Source organism: Pinus tabuliformis, chromosome 2_2 (assembly GCF_031772625.1).
Source record: "Pinus tabuliformis cultivar Carrire ecotype Pingquan chromosome 2_2, CPIR1, whole genome shotgun sequence".
NCBI lineage: Eukaryota > Viridiplantae > Streptophyta > Pinopsida > Pinales > Pinaceae > Pinus > Pinus tabuliformis.
In genome coordinates, this window is record NC_142300.1 from 16,331,470 (window position 1) to 16,352,204 (window position 20,735).

General features: G+C 37.9%; 1 pseudogene; it reads right to left on the reverse strand.

Moving 5' to 3' along the window:
* Positions 1-8,277: 8,277 nt before the first annotated feature.
* Positions 8,278-8,790, reverse strand: LOC149191318 (UDP-glycosyltransferase 74E2 pseudogene; annotated as a pseudogene).
* Between the last annotated feature and the right edge of the window lie 11,945 nt (positions 8,791-20,735).

The window sequence follows — 20,735 nt, forward strand, 5'->3', positions numbered from 1 at the left end:
CATCCTCACCATTGATAAGAATCATTATGTACCAAGGACTTCTAAACATAATTCCAACAATGCATTATTAGAATCATAGCATATTCTCCCCTTGAACCTATGCCAACTGTTCACTATCAGATTTGATCATTGCATATATCAGTAAGAATCATCAAGGCATCATCATCAACCAGTAATACATCAAGTCATCAACCATTTATGAGGATTAAAAGAACTTCCAAATAACATCCATAGACTGTAATCATCAATCATCAAGACAGAAAATACAATTGATAATTGATTGAACCATATCAAATACCTTTTCTAAGTCTTTCCCACAACTTATTCATTAATCCAACATATATGCAACTGTGCAGCTTCTAACTCGCGTATATACGTGACTTGTCTTCATGATAACTACATATGAGAATTAGAACACTGAAATTTCATACTTTCAGTTCCTCTTGAGTTTGTTTTGTCTATATACTGAGCTATCCCACATCTTTCTAACTGTGATTCCTTCTTCTTCCATACCTTGGAGTGTGACGATGTTTTCTCCTTTTGGTATGTTGGGCAAAATTTGCTCCTGCATTATTCTGCTATATGCCCAAACTTGTTACAAGCATAACATCTTATATGTTTCATATTCCTTTTGAAGCAATCAATGGCTTTGTGACCAAACATATTGCAAGAAAAACAATATCCCTTAAAGTACCTGGAAGCTGATGATCTTTCTGTGTGACAGTTATTAGCTTGAACCATTCTACTTCTACATCTTGCTACAATATGTAAAAAATTATGACATACAAATCATTCAACATTATTCATCAGAGGAAAGAACTGATTATCACTTCCATAGTTAGGAGTAAATTATTTTCTTTGAAGTCTTTCTTTCCTTGGTTGTTGATGGGGTTGACCTTTCATCTCCTTGTTATGCATTTCAGATATTTTATTATAGTTCCTAGCCTCATCTTGTGAGCTAGATTCACCTTCAATAGTTCCATGAAAACCAAGACCTTATTTGATGATAGGAAACCTTTGACTACTAAGAATGTTATTCAAAATATTAGTACTATCTTCAAATCGTAACAGTTTATCCTTTTCTTCTAATTTACCTTTTAAGATATTTACTTCAACTTGATATTTATCTTCCTTTTCTAGATATAGATTCTTCATGATTTCATCAGCCTTTCTACCTTCTTCCACTTGTTTCCTTAATTTGAGAATCTCATTTTCTGTTCTTCATCTGCTTGCAGTAGTTCTTCATTCTTCTTATTTGAATTTTCTTCTTTTAGAGAGACCATCTCAGCTTCAAGACTTTTATAGTAACTAGATCTTTCTATAAGTTTCTTGATTGTTCTATCCTTTTCATTTACTTCATTTCTCAATGATTTTACTTCATCCTGCAACCTTTGACATTGATCTTCCTTTTCCTTGTACTACTTCCTTACTTTGTTTCCTTCGTCCAACTGAGATTTTAACCTAGTAACTTCTTCTTTGTAGGAACATTCCCTTTTGTCAATTAGATCTTTTTGATCTCTAACTGTGTCTGTTAGCTTTTTAAATTCTGCCTCTATTTGATTTCTTTCTCTTTCACCTGATAATTCTTTTTCTTTTTCATCTTCATTATGAGGTGATTCTAAATCTGAAGAGTTGCTTCCACATAATGGCCAATCGTCTCTCCCATTGTCACAGTTCCTTTGAGATGTTTTCTTCTTTTGAGGTGCTTTCTTCTTTTGCTTCTTTCCCATTTTTACTACGGACATCCTTTAAGTGATCAAGCTTCTTCCAAAGGACCTGAGACCTGTTACATTGTGTGTTGCCTTTCATCAAAACTAAACTGACCCGTGAGTGAGGTTCCATCAAGGATAACACTTGTATCATAATGCCAACAATCTCTCCCTTTGGACTTGATGTCAAAGGGGGAGAGTGTCTTGGTGTTGCTTAATATTTCCTGATATTTCTAACAGGTTCTACAACTTGAAGTAATCAACACCGATATGCTTGCCATCAAGTCCAAAGGGGGATATTGTTGGCATTATGATGCATGTGTTGTAATTGATGGCAACCCACTTGTAGCGGAACAACTCACTTGTATATCTTTCCTGTATATTCATATAGTTACCATATACAAGTGAGTTGTTCTGCTACAAGTGGGTTGTCATCAAGTACAACAGATGCATCATAATGCTAACAACCTCCCCCTTTGGACTTGATGGAAATCATATTGGTGTTGATTACTTCACGCTATAGAACCTGTTAGATATATCAAGCAATATTAAGCAACACCAAGACACTCTCCCCCTTTGACATCAATGGAAAAGGGCAGACCAAGATATTCTCCCCCTTTGAGATCAAGGGTAAAGGGATGACCAAAATGAAGGCTTCCATATCTGAACTGCTGAATGTGAACACTGATCGTGCTCCCCCTAGGCACATGCTGAATTCTCTTGATAGTAATTTTGTTAAATAAAACATTATATCAACTATAGTTTAAAGTCAACACATATATGTGATAGAAAGGAAGCTAACAAATTAGATACCAATCCTGATGTGTGTGCATTGAGCCTTTGTATGTCCAATGTTGAACCATGCTCTAATACTACTTTGTAATGCACCCTCCCACCCGCTTGGGTTATTCTTGAGTAGTGGAAGGTGTTACATCAAAATTTACCTAATATCCAAGGTCTATTATGAAGTCGAGGTCACAAAAATCCACATTCTACAACTTCCTTGAAACACAAAATAAATTCTACCATCACGACTGAATCGTCAAGAGCTTTCCAGAGATATAATTTCTATCATGATGTGATGCCTGGATCAAAATTTATGGTTGTTTAAATATTCAAATTTTTACTCTCTTGCCACATCAACCAACCATCCACGTGGCTCGCTAAGTGACATACATGGCACTGTCACGTCATATGCCACATCATAGCACACCCATCATCATCAACATACCAACACCATTCCACCCAAACCCGAGAAGGGTGCAATGGAGTTGAGTTCCAAACAAAGGGTGCGACCTTTGTCAACTAATGGAAGGATTTATGTTAAGCACTTTCTGTAAAGTGTGTGCACCCTACTCTGCGAATGTCACACTGATGTCATGATGAAATGACCATGCCACGTGGCATATTATGAAGGTGCCACATGTCACCTAAGAACTGGTTACTTGGTCATCCAACAAGTCCAACCCTGTCTACTAGGTGTCATGCTAGTAGGTATCGTGTCAACGTTCAATTCACATTATCATCCCTCATGTCATCCATGTAGTTCATATAGTCTACGTCACATCTGTCACCTCAACATAAGCTAGGGTCCTGTGGGGTCCTAGTCCTCCATGTATTTCCATGAATTAACATCATATAATATTTCAAGGGTGGATCCACACTTATCCTTCCACTAGGCCTCCATGTCAATGTGCCATCACGCTAACACAAAGGAGGTCTAGACCCAAACTAGGAACGACATGACAAAAATTACGCTCCATGTGACAAGAGGTCATCCCATCACATTCCTTCTGTCATAATGCCACTTCTCTAAAATGTTACCGCTTGAAAATGGGCATGATGTAACGAAAATCTCTTCGTCATGTGACAAAAAATATCCCGTCACGCACCTTCCATTAGTAGCGCCAACCTCCAAGGAGTTACAACCTGATGATGGGTGTCGTGCATGATCAATCACTAATCCCTAACTTAACACTTACCCCACATACTAACTCTGTTATTAAGTGGCTTAACCTATGATTAGCCCATGATTGATAAAACCGTGATTTCCTTTAGTATTCTATAATTTCTCTAAAGGCAATTATAAATTTAACAAGGACTATTTGACTCGTATGCAAGCACTTTTTCTTTGTGTTATTTTCTTGAAGCCTTAGTAACTTCAATGGATTTTTGAATCCATGAAAGGATTTACAAACTTAGTAACATGCCTACCATCCGACATCAAGACATAACTCTTCCATAGTTATTCATGATCTATAAATTCAACACAACAACATCATAATCAAATACAGGAAATAAGCTGCAAGAAGGGACATCAAATTTAATGAGAGATCATGCATTATAATGATAAATGTTTACATAGTTAAGGATACAATTATTTTCATCCATTTACCATAGAGTTCTATAACTCTTGCAAGATTCTAGTATACAATGCGTATTCGTCCTGTACATAAACATAATGCATATATATTAAGAAAGAACATTGAACCATTATTATTTATAAGCATTCCAACCATCAAGGCACCATTATCAACAATTTTCTGCATGTCCTCATGCAACCAGTCACATTTGTGTAAATATTGGAAACTAAAGGTGGGACTTCAACTCTCCATCCAACCATAGGCTAACTGCACCACAACCTTTCTTGCAGTTGTCCACCCTCAAGCCATATCCATGTTCTAAGGTGTTTTCAATCAGACTTAGCTGGAATAGTTCTCAACTCTAGTAATATGGGATCACTTTTTTGGTGGTTTATCAGATGTATACTCAAGGTAAGCACTATGGGAATATGTAGCTCACTATCTGAGTGGTTTATTAGCTTACTTAACAAGCACTTAGTGGTTCATCAACCATCTTGGAAAGAACTTAGTGTTTTATCAACCCTTTCAATAAGCATCCCAGTTAATTTCTACCCTGCCTAGTGGTTTATCAACCATACAACAAGCACCCGTTTCTCAATAATATCCTTCGAGTCTTCTGTTGTCACTCATTGCGAAATTTGTTTTCAGTTGACTAATGTACAAAATAACAAAAATTGTTTTAGCCATATTTCAAGCCAAAAAATCCCTCAATGCTAAATCTAACCCCCTCAAATGGATGACACTTGGAAATAGCTTTCCAATGGTATATGGAACTCCTCAAATGGACTCTGGAATTAAAAGTTATAGCAGATTGAATTTGCCCTTGAAAATCAAAAGCCATGGAGAAAACACCTTAAGGGAAAATCCCGCAATCGGAGATCAAAGGTCCTAGCGGTACGTGAATCAACCGCTACAAATAAATAGTGTTATGCAACTAACTCACAAAATAGAAGAAAATATAGAGTAACGACTTCAAAATCGGCCTCTTCGAGGGGGAACCTCCTTTACATTACACAAATGAATAATTCTCGGATGATACAAATGAAAAGACCTCCTTTCTATATATAGGAGTCTACGGGGTCACAATATAGTCAAAGCTGACATAAAAATGATAATGTAAGGGCACAAAAATAACAATAGTGTGCTTCTATGGGGAAAAATAATAACAATATGGGGACAACATGGGCACAACAATAAAAATAAGGGGCTATAAAGACAATAATAGTAAGGGAATACACAAGTAAATTATAGGGACCTAACATTCCCCTCTCCTTTAGAAAAGTGTTGTCCTCAACGCTTGAGTAGTTCTAGATGCTTCTGTATAAAATTATCATCCTCCCTTATGGAATCTTTAGCGAGTAAGTTCTTCCACTTGATGAGATACTCTGAAATTGATCGATTTTGTAGCTGTCGAGTTCTTGTTTCTGTGACTGCTTTAGGTTCCAATATGATTTTTCCTTCCTCATCAAGTTCTAGCAATATTGTTTGAACTAGGAGCTTGTCACCTATAACCTTCTTTAAGCATGAAACATGGAAAACTGGGTGCACTCGGGAAGTTGCAGGAAGCTCCAATTTGTATGCCATAGTACCAATCTTTTGCAACACCTTGTACGGACCATAATACTTTGGTGATAATTTATTATCCTTCTTAGCTTTCTTGAAGGACATTTGTTTGCATGGTTGTAACCATAGAAATTCCTAGTCACCTACATAAAAAATTCTTTCACTGCGATGTTGATCTGCCTTTTGTTTCATTCATTATGTGCCAATGTGAGGTTATCCTTTAAGAGTTGGAGAACTTGTTATTAATTCTTGATGTGATCTTCCACTGCTTGAACCTTAGAATTTTCTCTTAAATATGATGTGATGGACGGTGGATGATATCGATTAAGTGCCATAAATGGTGTTGTAATGTTTTCTTCTAAAAAATGTACGAAAATAACCCAATTAAGATTGTGGAAGACAAACAATCTCAACAATATAACTGGCTGCTAAACATTGTAGATTTGCAGCAACTGATAGAAACAAAACATGCCAAAATTCTGATCTATGCCACAATCATATTTAAACAACAAAAAGAAATAGTAATAACTCCAATCATCTAATGGAAACCAAATATACAAAGAATAGTTTTATTATAACATCTGTGAAGGGAACAAATAAATGTTACCAGTCCCCCTTTATGGGATGAGTTTTGGCTATCCTCAAACATCTTCAGCTTGTGTAGAGTCTCTCTCCTCTATAATGTGTAAACCCAACAAAACTATGGTGTAAGACAATGAAAATAATCAGATTTACAACAATGAGTGCAACAATGAAAATAATCAAAAGTGAATAATGGATGGAAAACCCTTCTATTTATAACAAAATATTGAGTTATCCTCAAATAATGAGCAATAATACTAGCAATTGTCCCAAAAGGTAAAAAGAGAGGCCGATAGAATTATTAAATTGGAATTGTTGGATTTTTCTAGAAGAGTTAATTGGTTTGTGGAAAACCTTGTTTTCTTGGACTGGATCATTGTGCAATTACTTTTCTTTAGATGTTTTGTTTATATCTATATTACAAAGAACACATTGAATGTCTTATTTCATTTTAGAGTAATTTAATTACCCAAAATCAAGAAACCTCTATAGATGGCCAAGCATATACAAAGAACACATCTCATTCATGTGCAATACCAAATCCATCTTTTCTTTTCTCTGAGTAAAATTTCAAAAGCATGAACTATGTGGTGTCTAGTACCCAGGCACATTTTCCATTTGGTTCTGAAAAAATCACGTGCCTAATCTTCCTAACAATATTTTGCACATCTCTATATGCCTTCCCCACCAGCAACACCAGTGTCTACAAGAATAATACCTACAACAATATCTAAGGGCAATCATCCTTTTAGTGGTTGACCACACCTTTCTAACATGGCTTATTCACTCAAATTCCAATCCCTATCTACCTATATTTTCACCTCGCCATTATTATAAACCACATGTTCCATTGTCGGTAACACCAATTATGTCTAGTCATACACTAGTTTGGTCATCTTTGGTTATTATAAGTCCTTTCATGGCTCTAAGGCTACGTCAAGGTAGTTGTCGGGGTGGTGTGACAAGAGCATCCACTTCTTGATGTCGGTGTTTATTTGGCTAGAACTCTGTCACTTACCATTTTGAATCTATTCCACCTAAAGTGAGGAACAATATCCTTCAACAGGGAACAAGGGAATTTGGTGGCAGACCATATTTCTTTGATATTGAAATCATTGGAAACATCTTCAGGTGGACTCCCGAGCCTAGGAAGTTTCGCAAATGAAGACTTCACTTTCTCTATTCAGTGGCTTTGCACCGTCAACTCGAAACCAAGGCAACTCCAATGCTCATTTTCAAGTCATAATATTAGACTAATAGTCTATTATGTCACTTGGTCACTCACTTTTGTATCTGCTATGTTTAGTTCTCTTATGTTCTATGGCGATCCATATGTCTTAGAATTCTATATATGAACATTGTTTGGTTAGAACTCCCACCAAGCATCAATGCAAGTAATTGTCAAAGGCTACATAATTAAAAAATTTCCATATATTTTTTGATGTCCTTTTTGGCTAAACCTCAATGGAGGAGTAATGGTTGCTAAATCCAACTGTTAAGGGGACCCACGAAGTTTTTGGGAAAACATTTTCTCTTAACGTCTTTATTTAACTTTTTAACTCATAACAAAATATACTTCTTTAAAACACTTCTATTAAATTTTGTAAATACAAAACTAAAATTGTAAAATAAATAAATATTCATTTATTTATTTATTTTAATGATGTGAATAACGGCCATTATTATTAAAAAAAATAAAAAATAAAATTATATAAAACTTTAGGCTTATGATAAACGAAAATAGTTATAATGATTCACTGGTAAAATTCAGCGTAATTGATTAAATCATCCTCTACTTAAATAGAAAGGGAACGAAGCACATATTAGAATACCACGAAATTAAATTAAAGTCGTTTTATTGTTTTGAAACCACACATTTCAGATATAACGATAGGATAAAATAGCGCTCAATTCCAATTTTTTTCCCTTCCGAATTTAAATAACTTCCAATTTATATGAATAATTTTGTATAAATTCAACTAAAACATTTATAAACTCAGCTCAAACATCATGTGTCATACGAGTGATAAACATGTGTGAGAAGGTTCACCATCATGTAGTTATTTATCGATATGGTTCCCCTTCAAACCTTCTTTCGAGCTCTCAATGTTTATATCAGAAGATCCTCCTCTTCGCACCGCAGTCCTCGCATTGTTTCTTAGAGCCTCGACATTTTTCTTTACCTCTGTCCCTTCGTCACTGAACAATTTTCTGATAGTTCTGGATATCTCTTTCTTTAGTATCAATCCTTTCCCACCACTCAATCTGTATCCAATTTTCCATTCATCGACCATGAGCTTGCTGTTGGTGAATTGATCTGCCCAAAATGGAAGCCCTACCATGGGAACTCCACCAGCTATGCTTTCAAGCATTGAGTTCCATCCGTAATGAGTAACGAATCCTGCAATGGACGGATGGGATAACACTTGCAACTGATTGCACCATGGAACAACGAGCCCCTGCCCTTTTATCTCATCCAGAAAACCGTGGGGTAAGCTGTTTGAGACTGTTGAAGAGACTGTGTCTGGACGAAGAGCCCAGAGGAACAAATTCCCGCTGTCTTTCAAAACCATCGCTATTTCCTCCAGCTGAGCTTTCGTTAATTAGGCTTTGCATCCAGCCACTCGGAACAGTCACATTTTGTCCAAATGCTCGTTCCAACTCTCATGTCCTTGGAATGTTCACCGTTCAAAAAACCAGAGGGAAGCAACAGACCAACATGCAGTACCGGAGGGTTCAGATTCACTTCCTTTCTTTCGAGATTGTCAAAAGAATTGCCAAGAACAAACTGCGCACAGAACAAACCACAACAGCGAGCAAAACCCATTAGAGAATTTCAGGGTATCCAGTGAAGAGCGAACCCAATTAGAATTATGGGTATCCATGCCAGTTTAAGGAAGAAACTATTGGTAAGAATCGATATATTAAGTTGGAATCAACCCGAGAGCCGAACAACCAAAACTTTTGGTGAAATCCTAAGCCTTCTGGCTGCCAAAACCCGTGTGTAGGTGAAACAATACCCCTGCAGTCCAAAAACATGAATTTAGTTACCATTTGTAGAAAGAAATAGAGAGAGAGAAAAAAAAATATTTAACAACTCTTATCTAGAGAACAAAAACACATGTGTTTATGACAATTTGAAGGAAAATAAGCACTTGTTGGGTAATGGCCTGCAGATCGAGCCGAGATTTCTATCGTAGGAGAAGATGGAAGCTGACATAGGTTGAGGGGCCAGTGTAGAACCCCTCGAACAACAACAAAATTCTGTTAAGTCAGATGGGTCTCGGCGGAATATAGTGAGCTCAACATAAATGCAAAACTGCGCCCAGAACAAACCACACCAGCGAGCGGAACACATTAGAGCAATCAGAGAATGGAAGTCAAATTTCGAAAAGCTCTTTACAGAGCTTCAAACCACGGCTTTGGGGGTTTGGGGATTAAGTCTAAAGAGTTGGCGGCAGGTAGTTTTAATGGGTGTATGAGGTATATAATTTAATACTAATTAGTGCTCGCCAAAAGTCAGGAAGAAGAACAGTGCTTGTCAAAAGCCAGGAAAGAAGAACAACAACAACAATTGGCAAACCAAAGAAACGGAAAAAGCAGTAAAAATATCTTCAAGAGTAACATAAAAGAATGGAAAAAGTAGTGAAAATATTTTGCCATGCTGGAAAAAGCAGTGGCACTTCAAATCAACGATTGAAAGTGTCTGACCTAATCAAATGGAGCAGGATAAAAGTGTTGATGAAAAAGTTGATGCATAGGAAGGCTTATCGGCCTAAAAATATTATTGAACCCATTCTTGGAATAACCACTTGGAATATTTTATTATATTTGGTTAGGAGGGAAAAAATATTTAAATGTTTATTTAGAAATAATAAATAAATAAATGATTTATTTATCATCTCAAGGAATTAGTTAAGGAATAATATACAAATAAGGATTTATTTAATTATTTCTAAGGGATTTAGTCAAATTTGACAAAGAATAAAAAATAATTAGTGATTAATTAATTATTAGAGAAAATAGGATAATTAATGATGTATCTGTTTATTTTTCATGATTGGGTCAAATATGATAAGGAATAATAATTGAACAATGGTTTAATTAATTATTCCTAGAAGAAAATCAAATATATAGTGATTTATCTAATTATTTTTCATGGGTTTAACTATAAATTACTTAACAAAGGTGGTTTATTAAGTAATTTCCCCTAGTGAAAGAAATTTTACTATGGTAAAATTGGCTTTGCATGGTGTACTTCGATCCATCTAGTAAATTAGGCTAGATGATCAATTTTTTGGTGATAACAGATTGCCCCCAGTGTACGAGTGTTAGGAGCAAAACGTATGATCAAATTACGTTGTAAAGACACAATCACTAGAGAACACAGGGGAGTCAGAGAGAGAGAGAGAGAGAGAGAGAGAGAGACCAATAAAGCTGAAGTGAAAGAGGATAGGGATAGAAGGGACGAGACTATTGCAAGTATCCTTTTATGTGGTTGTACTGGACCTCAATGAGGCGGGGGAGGCATACCCATACCCGTCGAGATAACTTAGTACAAAAATAATGGTGCACCCAGAAAAATAAAACTGAGTAATGAAGTACATGCTGAATGGTACATGACATGTTGGCATAATGAAGCCATAAAATAATACACTGTGTCCCATATACATAATGCGCCTGGAAAAATATGAGCGAGGAATGAATACAATAATATCTAAGTACATGAGATACAATGACCCTTCCCTCAAAAAATGGGTGGGAGGGAGGGTAAAACAACCGAAGAAGCCTTGCTAAACAGGGAAGGGTTTTGCAAAACTGAATGGATCATCTGAAGGAGATGTGCATGCTATGAACACTGTGATCGGTAGGAACCGAACCCATCAACTCTGCAAAATTGCATTTGAGGCTGTAGCATAATAGAAATGCATCCTGGCAGGTGGGGGGCTACTGGAAGGGCCACCCCCTCATGAGGTCTGAAACATCTCACACACACCTATGAATCACTAGTACAATTTGTTGCATGACTAGACCATCAAGTGTATGAATCACGAACATGAAACAACCAAGTCAAAGGCAAATAATGAGTCCCTCTTCTCGATTCGAGGCACCGAACAAGAATGGAAGTTGGAACCAAGATACATTGCCCTCTAGGTCGCTCTTCTCGAGTAAATGAGCTGATGTCGACAAAATAAGGCTCACAATAGGTGAGGTAATGAGGATCCTCAACTAAGGAACGAGGGAAAATAGTAATGTGACTTATTGAATGCCACCTGGGACAATGGAAAATGTGGAACAAAGGAAAAAACAAATGACTTCCCTCTTCAAAGCATAAAGTGCATGGTTGACCTGACAGCAACTGACTCAACTCCAGAGGGGATGGGGACAATATGACTAGAGGCCAAAGTGGACAACATAGGATGAACGGTATGAAAATATGGATGGAATATTGTGACATGATATAATGGGATGTGAAACAAACTCCATGGATGCAAGGGTGACTCATCGCAGATGCTCTAAACAAGGGTGACTTGATGACGCTGCCACACAGAATAGGCCTAGTGGGGACCATGAAAACATGAGTAAATGATGGTTACTCATGACAAAAATTGACACATAGTATGACAAGTATTAAGAGGGGGTGGTCCTGAAAGTAAAATTGTCACTTTATGAAGAAATTCAATTTTGAGAGGTGACGAAGTGATCCTTCTTGGAAAAATGACTTCCTGGTGAAGTGTCAAATCATCAAAAACTAAGGAAGACCCATTATATATCTCGATGAGAAATTTCCAATGGTTCTGACGATTCGTCCAACTGAGCTATAGTTTCTTCGCAATGGGCGACAAAAAAATTGGGGATTTTTCTATGAAAGGACGTTTTCCCTCCAATTTGGATTCATTTTCTAAGTGAGTTGTGGTGAATTTGGAGAGGAGAAAAAGGCCCTAAATCTTGTGGATATCGTAGCAGAAAAATTGACCATTAGAATTAGGATCTGTGACTTTCAAGCAAGTGGCCTTACTTGTCTAAATATGGCTTTAATGCTTCTTGGAATGATGGTTCTTGGTGAATAATTAAAGGAAGAGGAAAACGAGAATGAACTACTAGAGGAGGTCTAGAATCATCCTTGCCCACTAAGTCAAACATGGGGACTACGTGCACATAGAGTAGAATATTTGAAGATATGGTATCAAATGTCTACGATATACGATGGGCATATCACTCGCCGGAGAGGCCGGTAGGACAAATTATCCAAGGAATGGGAGGATAATTGACCATACCTAGATCCTGTGGGATATAGGCCGAGACTGGCGTTAATCAATTGAGAAGATGGCTAGGGGAAAACCATCATGCCCCCAAGCATGGGATGCTGCTCACAAACATATGGGATGGAGGGCATTGATCTGGTATGCACATGTGGGAGTGATGACCCCTAGCAAGAGGAGTCTGTGGAGCACCATAGTGTTTCGAGTGCTTGAAAAAGGGATTCAAGCATCTTGGCCAAATTGGTACGAGATCCTCCAAATCAGATGTAGGGGCCTATGTGCCCCCCTCGAGTATGCTATGGGCGTACTAGATGTATTTAGAGCTAAGGGATCCAAACACTTGTATGTTACATAATATGATCATGAATTTTATATGACGATGATGGTTCGCCATGTGTTATGTTTATGGTTGTATTCTATGGTATACATGTGATAAATTCCAATATAGAATGTTATTTGTAATGGTATCTACATAGCTATTTTGGGCTCTAGGAACATGACTGAAAGTAATGGTTTCAAATTCATGTACTAACAAATTAACTCATAAATATTTTCTAAACAAGTATTGGTTATGCACATGATACACACCATTCAATTGCATGAAAAGTAGCAAGGAATCTAAACAAACATGAAGATGAAGAATGCGATGAGCAAGGGAATCGACTAACAAACCTATCATTGCATCATATTCAGCATGGTTATTAGTGACAGATCCAATGCATATGCTTTTTGAAAGGACTAACATATGCAAGGGGGTAAAAATGGCCCAAGTTGCCAAGGCTAAACTCCTAGAGAAGTGACTTGCACCATCAGCATGACCGATATACAGTGTGGATGATGGATCCACTTGAAAGGTGCAAAAGACAACAAATGAGAGGATGCAATCTACCTAACTTCATGGCAAACACACAAATCAAAGGGATATGCAATGAACATCATTTATTAAGGTAGAGTGCATTAGGAGAATTAGGAAGGAGATCGCCTTTAGAATCCTCCAAAAAACATGCCCCTTTTCCTAAGTGCAAGGGTAATCAGGGGTAGACATAGCTTCCATTGTGTCCTCATCAGACTAGTAGATGAACAGATGAGATGAAGACTGACTACATGATACGACGACATTACCTAGTGCATCAACCTAAGAAATAAGGTTCACATATTCATCATCTTGAATGGTAGACAACGATGTGGTAGACGAAGGATCTATGGATGTCGAGACCTGGGATTTTTTTGAAAGAGGTTCGATAAAAGAATGTGCAGAAAACTCAGAAAGGTTTTCCTGCGAGGAACTCAAGGATGACGATAGGTAAAGGATATGGCCTATGGTGTCTGTCATCTTGACATCGAGGGGAGGGATCACATTGGTGGGGCCAAAGTCCCCCTATTCTGGTTGACAAGGGGTACCAAAATGTATGGGTAGAGGAGTAGGGGTTCCACTACGAGTGGCCTCGTATTCGCAAAGCACTTCAAAGCAAACATGAAATTCATTAAGATGAGGGAAACAATGGGAATAGTGCTCATGATGATGAAACAAGGCACAAGGGTGATTTATGCACAACATTATGAGTTTCTTGGGTGGACTCGGAAAGTTAACATGGACTTCAGGGATACTTGACTCAAGGAATGTTTCATGAACCAAAGGTTTGAGTGGAGGAAGCTCGAGACAATTATTGGTGGTGTGCCCAACAACTTTACACAAAGCACACGGAAGTGATGGCTTTGGGGTCTTAGGGGCTGGAGGAGCTTGGGGAGCCTTGTCCTTAGGTTCTTTCCTGTTATCCTTTGCCCCCCTATTCGAATGCTTTCACAACAGGAGTGGGTTCCTGTTAAGGTTGTGATGGAACTAAAGCAGTGGTAGGGGTCGTAAGGACTGCTTGAACTGGGGTCAAAGCATGATAAAGTCTTAGTTGACTAGGTGGAATTCTTGAAGGGGAATCAATGTACCTTACAGGGATCCCCAAAGTCATGTTAGGTAGGACCAATGAAGCCATGACAGGGATAGAAAATACTCTCGGAGGGGGGAATAATAAAGGTACCTAACGTGCAGGGTAATTTCCCGACGGAATAACTCCTGGATGGTTAAGACCTGGAGGAAGAGTTCGTGATGGAAACATAGGAGAGGAACCCACAAACAGAGGAGGTCCTGAGGGGTGGATCCAAAGGTCTCAATTGGGATGGCAATAATAGGTTGCTAAGGAGTTGGCTGTTGATCGGATGTACCGGACTACTTAAGAGCATCCCGTGACACTTGTAACATGCAAACACTCATAGAGTTAGGCTCTGATATGGGAGGGGGAGGACCGGGGAAAGCACCCAACAATGAGGAATATTTATAGACTATGGGTGAAACACTGGTGAGGGGAGGTGAAGGCTGCTTATCTGACATTGACCAGATAATGGACTTAGGGGAGGTCACAGATGTCGACTCATAGTAAGTCAAATGATCGATGGTAATGATATTCCCTTCATGGGGGAAGCACATCTTGTGGAACACTGAAGATGTGATGGCTAACATGGCATGTGTGTAACTACGACCTAAGAGAATGTTGTAATCGAAAGGGGCATCAATAACCTCAATGTCGACATGAATAGTCTTGCCTGCAAGGGTCACCAGACAATTGTGGTACATGCCAAGAGGCTAGGAGGAGTGCCTATCCCAAGCACGCAAAGTGATGGTGGCGGGGGATAGCTCAGGTGACTTAAGTTGTTTCCAAATGGTAGTGAACATCACACAGGTGGATGCAACTTCATCAATAATGCATCGGGAGATGATGGCATTACAGACTCAAACTGGTATCTAGAAAGCAACAAATGAAGGTAATGGGGGATGTTTTGATGTATCAACTGGGAAGAAAATAAAATGATCATCAGAAGGATCTACTGCACCCAAGGTAGTTAGTAGAGCTTTATTTTGAGATGGGCATGACTAGAGGACTTCCAACATCGACATGGCAGCAGGTGATTACACCAAGTCATCTACTATACTATATGTATGGGAAACTCAGTTAGAAGCCGCATTACGATGTAATGGTCCCTTTGGGATCTTGGGAATGGCCTCAACTTTAGGTTGAGGGATCTGTAATGGACCATTTGGTGTCATAAGAGGCTCAGCAGATGCTTTGGTTTTGGACTTAGTGTCGAATGAAGTCGATGGTTTGTCATATTGATGTGACCAAGTTTGTAGGTTGATATTAGAGGGATTAACCTCATCAGAATTCATCATAAGGATCTGGTAGTCACCGGGACCAGAAGGTTAGGGGGGTGGGCTACTTTACCTGACTGAAGTTGAGCAGTTACAAACCCTTGTTGAGGGAAAGGATTTGTAAGCACTGTCGGTTGAGATGGCGCAGGATTCTGAGGTGATTGTTGACCTTTAGAAGCTACTTGAGCTTCCCACATTTGGTGGATCTAGGGTAAGAGAGGACACTCATGTGTATAATGGCCATGTAAACCACAACATGCACGAGGATTGTTCATACAAATAGCCTTGTTATTCTTGGGCTGGATGTCCTATTGTTGGTTATTTGTGTTAAGTTGGTTCCCCTAGGGTTCATTAGGTTGAGTACCTTGATTACCCTGGTTACCCTTGTTATCCTTCCCCTTATTCTTTTTCTTAGAATTTTGGGGATTGGTCACACTCTGATGTGAAAACCCTTGACCCTGAGGGGGTAGTGGCTACTGGGGCTGAGGATGCATGGGAGGTTGCGGCACTAATTCTTAAGGGGCTGGAGCACTCTGCTATGCATAAGGAGGAGAAACAATTTGGTAGACAGGTTGGGGCCCTGAAAACATGTTGCTGGTAGGAAGGGCATGAGTGTTAGAGGAACTGGTTCCCCCTGCAGATGGCCATAACTTTGCTGAGTATATGGCGAAGGGTGTGAAAGGGTTCCAACGATACCATTGGGAGCGTGAGATGCCCCCGCTGCATTGGCACTTCCAGGACAAGGGAGGTCTGGAATGATGGTATAGACATAAACAGATTGCACATAAATCAGGTGATATCGTAAAGTGGTTTGGAGAGCTTCTTCCTCAATCTAAGGAAAATGGGACGCAACATCTTTCCCAATGAGTGATAAAAGGATCCTAAGAAACCAATCTAGATAAACACGATCCTCAAAGAGCAGGGCACAGCATGTGCTCCTCCTTCGATGCCACTCTTGAACATGGTCGGAAAGGTGAGTGGTGGAGGACTGATAGAATGAGGTCAATAGATCCGTACCAGTGTTATATCGGAGAGTAACTGGAAACGTGAGAGGAATTCTTTAGCAAGCGTTGTGAAAATAGAATGAGATGCGGCAGGCTGGTCTACATACCATTTTGCAACATCTCTAATGAGCGTGCTTTGGAATAGTTGAAGATGAATGGAGTCATCCGTAATGGAGTTGGACGAACACCACATGTGGAAGGATCAAACATGGTTGGTAGTATCTTCTCTAGCGTTACTCTCAAACTTTGTGATTTCTGAGGGAAGATTAGTCGGCATAGAAGGCCAATCAACATCATGGTGTATGGGGTTGTTTATCACTAAAATTTGGTAGACTTAACCCAACCATAAAGGGGAGCATGGGGGCTACCAGAATGGTTCCTTGAGACTATTCTGCTTGATGTGACCACCAGTATAGAACCTGAGCCAACACTAGGTTGGGTTCCTGAACTAGCTGTGGGTCCATACATGGTGACAATATACAGTGAAGGAGGCTTAAAATCAGATGAGAAATCATATGAACCAGGAGAAGAGTCGGTATGGGGACTTAGAGGGCTATGAACTCGAACCCGATGGGGAGGGGTAATATGCCTAAGAAAAAACTAAGGGTGAAGGCTTAATAGTTTGTGAAACAAACGCCTTGGTGGCGCAATGGTGGTAAGACACACATGACACAAAATGGTGAAGGGAGATCAACAATATGCCTTTGTTTCGATGAGGGGAGATAAATTTATTATGTTAAGTCTTAGCTTGGTGGTGTAAACCAAGCGCCCTTCGCTTAAGTTGTGCTTGTGTGTGCAAATGTATTTATTGATTAAGCCCAGATCGTGTTTGTAAAAAAGAAAAAACCCATCTGAAAATAAACTGAAATTAACCACAAAGGATGAACATAAAAACAATTAACTAAACCCCACCCAAAAAGTGTTTGCAAACATTGTGCTAGTTGGTGGCTAAATCAAAGGAAAATAAAATAAATGATCAAGAGATCTAAATGACGGTGTGACTGGGATCAAGTGACACTAGGCTGCTAGGAAGTGGTGTAGCAACAACAAAAAACCCGAGAGGAAGATCACTGCAAAAAGATAGGGATATGGGTGAAACACCTAGGGAAGCCGATGGGACCCTAAGGCCAATGACCAAACAAGTTGTAATGTGAAACTATGGATGTTAACAACCTAAATTTATAGATATAAAACAAAAGGGTATAGATCTAGAAAATATGGCTGAAAGCACTGTAGAAACTCGACTACTCACTCAGTTAAACTCCTCCTATAAAGGTGGAAGCGTACTAGAAGCCCTATGGGGGGCTAAATTCGACTTCAAAGAGTAAATCAGATTAGATCAAGGCCTAAGCAGGATGAGAAAAAGGTTAGACAACCCAATAGACAACTCTCTGCAAAACCCAGAAACAGATATGAGAAAAGCCCTAAAACCCAGAAATCGTAGGTACTGGCCTATTTTTTAGGTGGGATCACACTTTTTGAGCTTATAAGTGCGCTCTGGCCTCTAGATCACACTTTTTGGGCTTAAAAGTGTGATTTCTACTCTGTGGATCCTGGTCGGCAAATCTAGGGAAAAACTGCCACCTTTATCGCGGCTAGTTCCTGTGACCTGCGGAAAAAACCAGAAAGCTTACAAAATTAAAAAATTTAACATCTCTAGGGTTAAAAAACTAGGAAACATTAAGAGAATTGAAAAAATAAGAAACCCTAAGCTAAAGACCGAAGGTCACCCAGGTTTCTGGATCTGAAGTATAAAACCTAGTGGAGTCGCCAATTTTGTTGTAGTGTTTTCTTCTCAAAGATGTACGAAAAGAGGCCACTTAAGATTGTGGATGAAAAACAATATCAACAATATAAATGGCTTCTAAACATTTTAGATTTGCAGCAACTGATAGAAACAAAAACTGCCAAAATTCTGAGCTATGCCACAATCATAGTTAAACAACAAAAATAAATAGTAATAACTCTAATCATCCAATGGAAACTAGATATACAAAGAATAGTTTTATTATAACACTTGTGATGGGTTCTTGGCTATCCTCAAACGTCTTCAGCTTGTGTAGAGTCTCTCTCCTCTATAATGTGTAAACCCCGCGAAAAGATGGTGTGCGACAATGAAAATAATCAAAAGTGAATAATGAATGGAAAACCTTTCTATTTATAACAAAATATTGAGTTATCCTCGAATAATGAGAAATAATAAAATATTATTGATCACATTCTTGGAATAACCACTTGGAATATTTTATTATATTTGGTTAGGAGGGAAAAAGTATATAAAATTTTATTTAGAAATAATAAATAAATAAATGACTTATTTATCACGTCAAGGAATTAGTTAAGGAATAATAAACAAATAAGAATTTATTTAATTATTCCCAAGGGATTTAGTCAAATTTGACGAAGAATAATAATTAATTAGTGATTAATTAATTATTCTTAGGGAAAATAAGATAATTAATGATTTATCTATTTATTTTTCATGATTGGGTCAAATATGACAAGGAATAATAATTGAACAATGGTTTAATTAATTATTCCTAGAAGAAAATCAAATAAATAGTGATTTATTTAATTATTCTTCATGGGTTTAACTATAAATTACTTAACAAAGGTGGTTTATTAAGTAACTTCTCGTAGAAAAATAAGATAAGTAATGATTTATCTATTTATTTTTCATGATTGGGTCAAATATGACAAGGAATAATAATTGAACAATGGTTTAATTAATTATTCCTAGAAAAAAATCAAATAAATAGTGATTTATTTAGTTATTCTTCATGGGTTTAACTATAAATTACTTAACAAAGGTGGTTTATTAAGTAATTTCTCACAGTGAAAGCAATTTTACTATGGTAAAATTGGCTTTACATGGTGTACTTCGATCCATCTATTAAATTAGGCTAGATTATCAATGTTTTGGTGATAACAAATGGGGTCATTTTTGTTGCAGTATGGAAGGAAGTGTTATACTACCATTCAGCCAGAGGAAACCATTTGACTCATTGTGTTTGTTTATTAGATACAAAGCAATGAAGATATCCTACCAAACATTTGTTCAATATCTCAGTTTTCCCATCAGATTGAGGATGATAAGATGAGCTATGGGCTAACTGAGTACCCAGACAAGAAAATAATTATGTCCAAAAATTTCCAGTGAAAATGGGATCTCTGTCGCTTACAATAATCTTTGGTTTTCCATGAATCTTTTGAATTGTTTCCATAAATGTAGTAACAATTGTACTAGCTTTAAAGGGATGAGATAATGCACAAAAGTGTGCATACTTGGTAAGTCTATCAACTACCACCATGATGACAATCTTTCATTCAGACTTGGGTAAACTTGTGATAAAATCCATTAAACCTCCTCCTGACGTTGAATTGGAATGGATAAAGGTTGTAATAGACCTGGAGTATTAATTGTTTCAACTTTATTTTGTTGGAAAACCAAACATTTGGCCACAAAATTTTGAATATCATATTTAAGGCCATCCCAAAAAAATTCCTTCTTAACCCTGTGGTAAGTTTTTAAAAATCTCGAGTGCCCTCCTAAGGGAGAGGTGTGAAATTCCATAAGAGTCTTTTGTTTAAGTTTGGAATTCTTACAGAGGTATATGCGATCTTTGTACCATCACGAATCATTTTTCCAGCTAAATGTATCAGATGTATTGGGGTCTTGTTGTAACTTTTGAATGAGTGCCCACACTTTTCATCATTCTTCCATTCATCCCTTGCTTCGTTTATCCAATCTGGTTGGATAATAGAAATGGCGTAAACCAATGCTTCCACATCCACATCCTTTCTTGAGAGTGCATCTACAACAAAATTTTTCTTCCCTTTTTTGTAGATGATTTCAAAGTCATAACCCAACATATTTGTGACCCATTTTTGTTGCTCTTCTGAAGATAATCTTTGTTCTAAAAAGTATTTAAGACTATCATGATCTATGTTTACCTTGAAGTGTCTTCCCATTAGGTAAGGTCGCCATTTCTTAAGTGCATGTATTATTTCCAACACTTCCTTCTCATAAATAGCTTTGTGTAAATAATTTC